Source organism: Rattus norvegicus, chromosome 4 (assembly GCF_021556685.1).
Source record: "Rattus norvegicus strain SHRSP/BbbUtx chromosome 4, alternate assembly SHRSP_T2T, whole genome shotgun sequence".
NCBI lineage: Eukaryota > Metazoa > Chordata > Mammalia > Rodentia > Muridae > Rattus > Rattus norvegicus.
In genome coordinates this window covers 40,591,159-40,600,561 of record NC_141537.1, presented here as the reverse complement: position 1 = coordinate 40,600,561, position 9,403 = coordinate 40,591,159, and the positions used below count along the sequence as shown (strand labels likewise).

The 9,403-nt window shown below is 39.4% G+C and overlaps 1 pseudogene; it reads left to right on the top strand.

Annotated features, from left to right (window-relative positions):
• Nucleotides 1-6,937: 6,937 nt before the first annotated feature.
• Stmnl-ps2 (stathmin like, pseudogene 2) lies at nucleotides 6,938-7,386 on the top strand (annotated as a pseudogene).
• Nucleotides 7,387-9,403: the final 2,017 nt, after the last annotated feature.

Below are 9,403 nucleotides of genomic sequence, written 5' to 3'. Positions count from 1 at the left end.
AGAATCTGAAGAGGCTGCCTCATGGAATCAGGCAGTGATTCCAATGGAGTGATAGGGACATCAACCGAGCCATAAAACCTTTAACCCCCAATTTATCCTGTCGATAAGAAATGCAGGCATGGGGGATAGAGAGAGGGACTGAGGGAATGGCCAACCAATAACTGGTCCAACTTGAGACCCATCTCATGGGCAAGGATCAATTCCTGACACTAGTAATGATACTCTGTTATGATTACAGACAGGAGCCTAGCATGGTTGTCCTTGGAGACGCTCTACCCAGCAACTGACTCAGACAGATTCAGATACTCACAGCCAAAGAGTGGATGGAGCCTGGTGACTCTTATGGAAGAATAGGAAGAAGGATTATGGGCCCTAAAGGGAGCAGAACTTCATAGGAAGAACAACACAGTCAACTAACCTGGACTCTTGGGGCCCTCAAGAGACTGAAATACCAACAAAAGAACATATGCAGGCTGCATCTAGTCCTCCCTGCACATGCACATATGTAGCAGATGTATATTTAGTCTTCATGTGGATAATGAACAACTGGAGCACAGACTGTCTAAAAAGTTGTTGACTGTCTGTAGGATATGCTCTTCTACCAGAGGGACAATGTGCCTAGCCCTGCAGACATTTGATATTGGAGGATATATGGGGGGACCATCACCTGCTCAGAGGAGAAGAGGAGGGGCACGGGAGGAAGAACTGTGAAAGGGGAGTGACCTGAGGGAGCAGCTGGATGTAAAGTGAGTTTTAAAAAAAGGAAATATAGGAGTGGCCTTCCAGTCTCTGTATCTATCAGAAGCTAGTGCTGTCCCAGAGACCTCATACACAAAATCTACCTACAGAGAACTGGTCTGCTAAAGGCACTCTCCCTCCTAATCCCATAGCCCTCAGGCTGAACCCCACTTTCTCTCCATTGACTGTCCAAGAAGAGATATGCCAGGAGCACACTGGATGCGGAAGCTGTGGGACGACCTAGGACAAGATACTTTCCATCTCCATCTGTACACAGATATGAGGCTATCCCACATCTCTCGGACACAGTACCTGCCCTGAGAGAGGTGGCCCCCAGGAACACTTTCTATCCTAAGATCACAAGCTCACAGGCTCACAGGGCCACAGGAGGGACAAGCTCCAGTCAGAAAGAGCAAGACCAATTAACATCAGAGATAACCAGATGTTGAGAGGCAAGCCCAGGAACTTAAGCAACAGAAACCAAGACTACTTGGCATCTCAGAACACAGCTCTTTCACCACAACAAATACTGAGTATCTCAACACATCACAAAATCAAGTTTGAATTTAAAATCATATCTCATGTTATGATGGAGGACTTTAAGAAGGAAATAAATAACTCCTTTAAAGAAATACAAAAGAACACAGGTAAATAAGCAGAAGCCCTTTAAAGAGGAAACACAAAAATTCCTTAAAGACTTATAGGAGAAAACAACCCAACAGATAAAGGAATTGAACAAAACCACCAAGGATCTAAAAGTGGAAATAGAAACAATAAGAAATCACAAAGGGAGACAACTCTGGACATAGAAATTCTAGGAAATAGATCAAGAGTCATAGATTCAAGCATCACCCACAGAATACAAGAGATAGAAGAAAGAATCTCAGGGACAGAAGATACAATAGACACATTGACACAATAGTCAAAGAAAGCACAAAAAAAACCCCAACTCAAAACATCAAGGAAATCCAGGACACAATGAGAAGTTCAAATCTAAGGATAATAGGTATAGAAGAGAGTAAAGACTCCCCACTTAAAGAGCCAGTAAATATCTTCAACAAAATTATAGAGGAAAACTTCCCTAACCTAAAGAAAGAGATGCCCATAAACATACAAGAAGCCTAAAGAACTCCAAACAAATTGGACCAGAAAAGAAATTCCTCCTGTCACATAATAGTCAAAACACCAAATACACAAAACAAAGAAAAAATATTAAAAGCAATAAGGGAAAAAGGTCAAGTAACATATAAAGGCAGACAAATCAGAATTACACCAGACTTCTCAACAGAGACTATGAAAACTAAACAATCCTGGGCAGATGTCATACAGACCCTAAGAAAACACAAATGCCAGCCCTGGCTACTATATCCAGCAAAATTCTCAATTAACATACATGGAGAAACCAAGATATTCCATGACAAAACCAAATTTACATAATATCTCACAAATACAGTCCTACAAAGAATAATAGATGGAAAATTCCAACACAAGGACGATAACTATACCCTAGAAAAAGCTAGAAAGTAATCTTCCTATAACAAAACACAAAGATAGACACAGAAACATAATACCATCTCTAACCACAAAAATAACAGCAAAAAGCAAAACAAAACATTACTCTTTAAAATCTCTTAACATCAATGAACTCAATTCCCCAATAAAAAGACATAGACTAACAGACTGAATTCATAAAAAAGACCCAGCATCTTGCTACATACAGGAAATGCACCTCAATGACAAAGATAGATACGACATAAAAGTAAAAGGGTGGGAAAAATTTCCCAAGTAAATGTTCCCATGAAACAAGCTGGAGTAGCCATTCTAATATCAAATAAAATCTACTTTCTACCAAAAGTTATCAAAAAAGATAGGGAAGGACACCATACAAATCAAAGGAAAAATCTATCAAGATGAACTCTGTATTCTGAGCATATATGGTCCAAATGCAAGGGCACCTACATTCATAAAAGAAACTTTATTAAAGCTCAAAGCATACATTGCACCACACACAATAATACTAGGAGACTTCAACACCCCACTCTCAGCAATGGACAGATCACGGAAACAGAACTTAAACAGGAAAACAGTGAAACTAACAGAAGTTATGAGCCAAATGGATTGAAGAGACATCTATAGAACACATCTCCTAAAATAAAAGGATATAAATTTTTCTCAGCACCTCATGGTACCGTCTCCAAAACTGACCATATGACAAGTCACAACACAAGCCTCAACAGGTACAAGAAGATTTAAATAAAATCATGCAACCTATCAGATCACCATAGGCTAAGGCTGGTCTTCAGTAACAACAAAAACAACAGAAAGCCCACATATACATGGATGCAGAACAACACTCTACTCAATGAAAATTTGGTCAAGGAAGAAATAAAGAAAGAAATTAAAGACTTTTTAGAATTTAATGAAAATTAAGGTACAACATCACCAAACTTATGGGATACAATGAAAGCAGTGGTAAGAGGAAAACTCATAGCTGAGTGGCTCCAAAAAGAAATTGGAGAGAGAATAGACTAATTGCTTGACAGCACACCCGAAAATCTCTAGAACAAAAAGAAGTGAATTCACCCAAAAGGAATAGATGGCAGAAAATAATCAAACTTAGAGCCGAAATCAATCAGGTAGGAACAAAAAGAACTATATAAAGAATCAACTATACAAAACCAGAAGCTGGTTCTTTGAGAAAATTAACAAGGTAGATAAATCCCTAGCCAGACTAACCAGTGGGCAGAAAGACAGTATCCAAATTAACAAAGTCAGAAATGAAAAGGACATAACAACAGAAACTGAGGAAATTAAAAAAATCATCAGATCCTACTACAAAAGCCTATACTCAACAAACTTGGAAAATGTGGAAGAAATGGACAATTTCCTAGACACATACCAGGTACAAACGTTAAATCAGGATCAGATAAACCATCTAAACAGTCCCATAACTCCTAAAGAAATAGAAGCAGGCATTAAAAGTGTCCCAATCAAAAAAAAAAAAAAAGCCAAGAACAAGATGCGTTTAGTGCAGAATTCTATCAGACTTTCCATGAAGACCTAATACTAACACTCTTCAAATTATTCCACAAAGTAGGAACAGAAGGAAGACCCCCAAATTCATTCTTTGATGCTAAATTTATGCTTATACATGAAGCACACATGGGCTCTACAAAGAAAGAGAACTGCAGACCTATTTCTTTCATGAATATGGATGCAAAAATATACAATGAAATTCTCAAAAATCGAATCCAAGAATACATCAAAAGTGTCATTCTTCGTGATTAAGTAGGCTTCATCCCAGGGATTCAAAGATGGTTCAATATATAGAAATCCATCAAAGTAATGCACTATGTAAACAAAGGCAAGGAAAAAACAATTACATGACCAGGTCATCAGATTTTGAGAAAGCATTTGACAAAATATAACAACCCTTCATGATAAAAGTCTTGGAATGATCAGGAATTCAAGGCCTATACTTAAACATAGTAAAAGCAATATACAACAAACCAGTAGCCAACATCAAACTAAATGTAGAGAAATTTGTAGCCATTTCACTAAAATCAGGAACTAGACAAGGCTGCCCACTCTCTCCCTACTTATTCAATATAGTACTCAAAGTCCTAGCCAGAGCAATCAGACAACAAAAGGAGGTCAAAGAGATGCCAATTGGAAAGGAAGAAGCCAAAATATCCCTATTTGCAGATGATATCATAGTATACTTGAGTGACACTAAAAGTTCCATCAGAGAACTAAAAAGCCTGATAAACGACTTCAGCAAAGTGGCTGGATATAAAATTAACTCAAACAAATCAGTAGTCTTCCTCTATTCAAAGGATAAACAGACTGAGAAAGAAATTAGGGAAATGACACCCTTCACCATAGTCCCAAATAATATAAAATATCTTGGTGTGACTTTAACCAAGCAAATGAAAGATCTGTATAACAAGAACTTCAAGTCTCTGAAGGAAGAAATCAAAGATCTCAGAAGATGGAAGGACGTCTAATGCTCATGGATTGGCAGGATTAATATGGTAAAAGTGGCTATCTTGCCAAAAGCAATCTACAGATTCAATGCAATCTCCAACAAAATTCCAACTCAATTCTTCATAGAATTAGAAAGAACAATTTGCAAATTCATTTGGAATAGCAAAGAAACCCAGAATAGTGAAAACTATTCTCAAGAATGAAAGAACTTCTGGAGAAATCACCATCCCTGACTTAAGCTGTATTACAGAGCAATCTTGATCAAAACTGCATGATATTGGTGCAGAGACAGGCACGTAGAGCAATGGAATAGAATTTAAGACTCTGAAACCCACACACCTATGGTCACTTAATCTTTGACAAAGGAGCTAAAACAATCCAACGGCAAAAGACAGCATTTCCCACAAATGGTGGTGGTTCAAGTGGTGGTCAGCGTCTAGAAGAACGCAAATTGACCCATTCTTGTTTACCTGTACAAAGTTCAAGTCCAAGTTGCTCAAAGACCTCCACATAAAATCAGATACACTGAAACTAATAGAAGAGAAAGTGGGGAAAAGCCTCTAACACCTAGGCACAGGGGAAATTTTCCTGAAAAGAATACCAATGGCTTATGCTGTAAGGTAAAGAATCAACAATTGGGACCTCATAATGCTGTAAAGCTTCTGTAAGGCAAAGGACACTGTCAATGGTAACCAACATATTGGGAAAAGGTATTTACCAATCCTTTATCAGATAGAGGGCTAATATGAAATATATACAAAGAACTCAAGAAATTAGACTGCAGAGATTCAAATAATCCTATTAAAATGGGGTACAGAGCTAAACAAAGAATTCTCAACTGAGGAATACTAAATGGTTGAGAGATACCTAAAGAAATGATCAACAACCCTGAGATTCCACGTCACACCAGTCAGAATGGCTCAGATCAAAAACACAGATGACAGCAGATGTCGAGGATGTGGAGAAAGAGGAACATTCCTCCATTGTTTGTGGAATTGAAAGCTGGTACAACCATTCTGGAAATCAATCAGAAAATTGGACATAGTACTACCTGAGGACCCAGCTATATCACTACTAGGCATATACCCAAAAGATGCCCCAACACATAACAAGGACACATGCTCCACTATGTTCATAGCAGTCTTATTTATAATAGCCAGAAGTTGGAAAGAACCCAGATGTCCTTCAACAGAGGAATGGATACAGAAAATGTGGTACATTTGCACAATGTTGTACTACTCAATTATTAAAAATAGTGACTACATGAAATTCACAGGCAAATGGATGGAACTAGAAAACATCCTGAGTGAGGTAACCCTGTGATAAAAGAACACACATGGTATGCACTCACTGATCTGTGGAAATTATCCCAAAAGCTTGGAATATGTAAAAAATTTCACAGATTATATGGAGCTCAGGAAGAAAGAAGGCTAAAATTTGGATGTTTATTCCTTCTTAGAAGGGAGAACAAAATACTCAGGAGAGGAAATAGAGGGACAAGAGTGTAGCAGAGATTAAAGAAAAGGTCATTCAGTGACTGCTCCACTTTGGGATCCATCCCATATACAGCCACCAAACCACATCACTATTGCTAATATCAAGAAGTGCTTGCTGACAGGAGCCAGATATGGGTGTCTCCTGAGTGGTTCTTACTGATACAGATGAGGATGGTTGCTGCTAACCATTGGATTGGACAAGGGGACCCCAGTGGAGGAGTTAGAGAAAAGACTGAAGGAGCTGAAGGGTTTGCAACTCCACAGAAAGAACAATATTAACTAACCATACCCCACCAGAGCTCCTAACAACTAAATCACCAACCAATGAGTACATATGGAGGGACCCATGACTCTAGCCACATATGTAGCAAAGGATGGCATTGTCCAGCATCAGTAGGAGGAAAAGCTCTTGGTTCTGTGAAGGTTTGTTTCCCCAGTTTATGGTAATTCCAGGGTGTTGAGGTTGGAGAGGGTGGGTGGGGAGTAGGAGCCTCCTCATAGATGCAAGGTGAGGTGGGAGGGGGTATGGGAGAGGGGAGGAAAGGGAATAACATTTGAAATATAAACACACAAAATAACTATGAAAAATAAAATTAAAAAAAGAAGAAAAAAGAAAAGAAAAAGGAGAGTGTGGCCCGGTGTCTCAGACCAAGGAGGGCTTTCCTTGCCAGTGGGCTGTTTAGCGTGTATAGCCCGTCTCTTGTCTTCTGTTAGACATGTCATTTTCTGAAATTCAGGTGAAAAGATAGGAGAAGCTTGCTTCAGGCCAGGCTTTTGAGCTGATTCTCAGCTCTCGGTCAAAAGAATCTATCCCCGATTTTCCCCACCCCAACCCACAAAGAAGAAGGATCTTTCCCTAGAGGAAATTCAGAAGAAAGTAGAAGCTTCAGAAGAAAGATGCAAGTCTCATATAGCAGAAGTGTTGAAGCAGCTTGCTTAGAAATGGGAACATGAAAAAGCAGTGCTCTAGAAAGTCATTGAGGAGAACGACAACTTCAGCGAGATGGCAGAGGAGAAACTGACCCACAAAATGGAGGATAACAAAGAGAACCAGAAGGTGCAGATGGCTGCCACACTGGAGCATTTGCAAAAGAAGGACAAGCTCTTTGAAGAAGCATGGAAAAATAAATAATCCAAAGATCCTGCGGACAAGAAAAGAGGCTAAGTTGTTCAAAAAGCTGACTTTCTCCCTGACCCCTTCCTAAATATCCAAAGACTGTACTGGCCAATGTCATTTACTTTTTCCCTCCTGACATATATTCTATAAGCTGATTTAGGACCATATAGGTAGATCCAGACTGTGAGATGTTTTAGGGACTCAAAGGGAGAAACTGAAAGTATTTTGCTCTTTTTTTAAAGCGTTGGTCTTTCTAAGGTAGCTATTTTTCTCATTGTATCTTTTCCACTAGGGTACACTCTGTGTGCTGGGTTAATGGCTAGTGTTGTATTGACTGTGGAAGACGTTTGTAAAGAATATGTAGTGGTTTTTGTAGTGTTGGAGAATCAAATCTTGATGCTAGGCTCCTGGGGACAACATACCATGACAGGGACTGCCAGCAGTAGGCTGGGATGGAGACATCTCAGAAGCTCACACAGCTCCTTGTAAAGCAGGGTGGTGTCTGGGAATCTGACACATCCCTCCAGGGGACCCGCCATCTGAAATAAGAGGCTGCCTGCAGTAGACCGGGATGGAGACATCTCAGTAGCCCGCAGCAGCTCTTTGTAAAAATTGGTTGTTCCCATTTCATTTCTCCTAACCTTAGCCCTGGACAAGGGCTGTATAGATTTCATTTGTGCGTGACTGCCTTTCAGTTGGCCTTGGTGTGCTTAATTACTATTATATCTGACTTTCCTACTTCTTTCTCCTTGTGCTCTGGTGAATTCTGTGAAACTAGATGTTCCTTGATGTTATGATTCTTAAACAATTGGGAATTGAGGCATAGGAGCACAGCACAGCACAGCCCTAATGGCCCAGGTGCATGCTGTGTGTTCTCATCTTGGAAACAATGTAATAACTGCACAATAGTAGTTCCAGATTAAGGCTTGACTTGCAAAGAAACTTTAAGGAAATTATTAGAAAATGATTTAGAGCCAACATTGGGACCCTGAGAAAGGAAAAGTTATTGAAGCTAGGATATAAGTTTTACATAATGTTTGAGAGTGGTTTCTGGATAAGGAAGTATAGAATATATAAAATTATATACTCGTAAACTAAGTCAAAATACTGGGACTCTTACGAGAGTCATTGTGTGCAAGGAACAGAAAGCTAGCGGAACCATTGAGTTAAGGGTTAACTTGATTCTTTCTGGCCGCTGCCTGGCAGCTTTGTCTATGTCATTTATCATTAGAGCTTCCCAGGAAAATGCAAGTAGCTGACCTCGGAGCTTTGAGTTCTGAAGTATAGTAAGTTAAATGTTGAAGTTTAAATAATGATAAGTTTACAATTACTATTATTATTATTATTTTGGCACAGGCCTGGGAATAGGGGAAGCTTGAAACTTTGGAGAACAATTATAATTCTTAGTTCTTTGTTGGCTGTGGTTATTCTTTTGAATTTGATTTGGCAATGCTTATACAATGTCTTTTTTCTACCTGCTTTTGAATTATCAGTAAAAGACTGGGGCAAGAGAAAGGCTGGAGAGTATGAGAAGAACATGTGAAGAGTGAGTGCAGAGAACATGTGAAGAGTGAATGAGAGAGAATGTGAAGAGTGAATGAGAAAGCACATGAGGGATAAAATGTGAGAGCGAGTGAGAGAGCATGAAAAGAGAATGTAAAGAATGAGTGAAGAGAGAATGTGAGGTGTGTATGAAGATTGTGTGTGTGAGTGAAAGGAGAGTTCATTTGGTGTGTGTGAGATATGTGTGAGGTGTGTATGAAGAGTGTGTGTGAGAATGAAAGGGTAATGAACAGAGGTGTGCACGACTTTGGGAGTTTGAGAAAAGAAAGCCACAATAAAAAAAAAAAGCAGAGTACATAAGAGAATGCAGAGTGTGTGCAGCCTCAAGCTGAGAGAGAGAGAGAGAGAGAGAGAGAGAGAGAGAGAGAGAGAGAGAGAGAGAGAGAAAGACTTTAAACCTTGAAATTGTCTGTCAGTTTGTACCCAAAGAGTAGTCTGTGTACATGTAGCATGCGCCTTCCAGATATCCCTGCTTCCAGTTGAGAACTCCGATCCTGTGTTG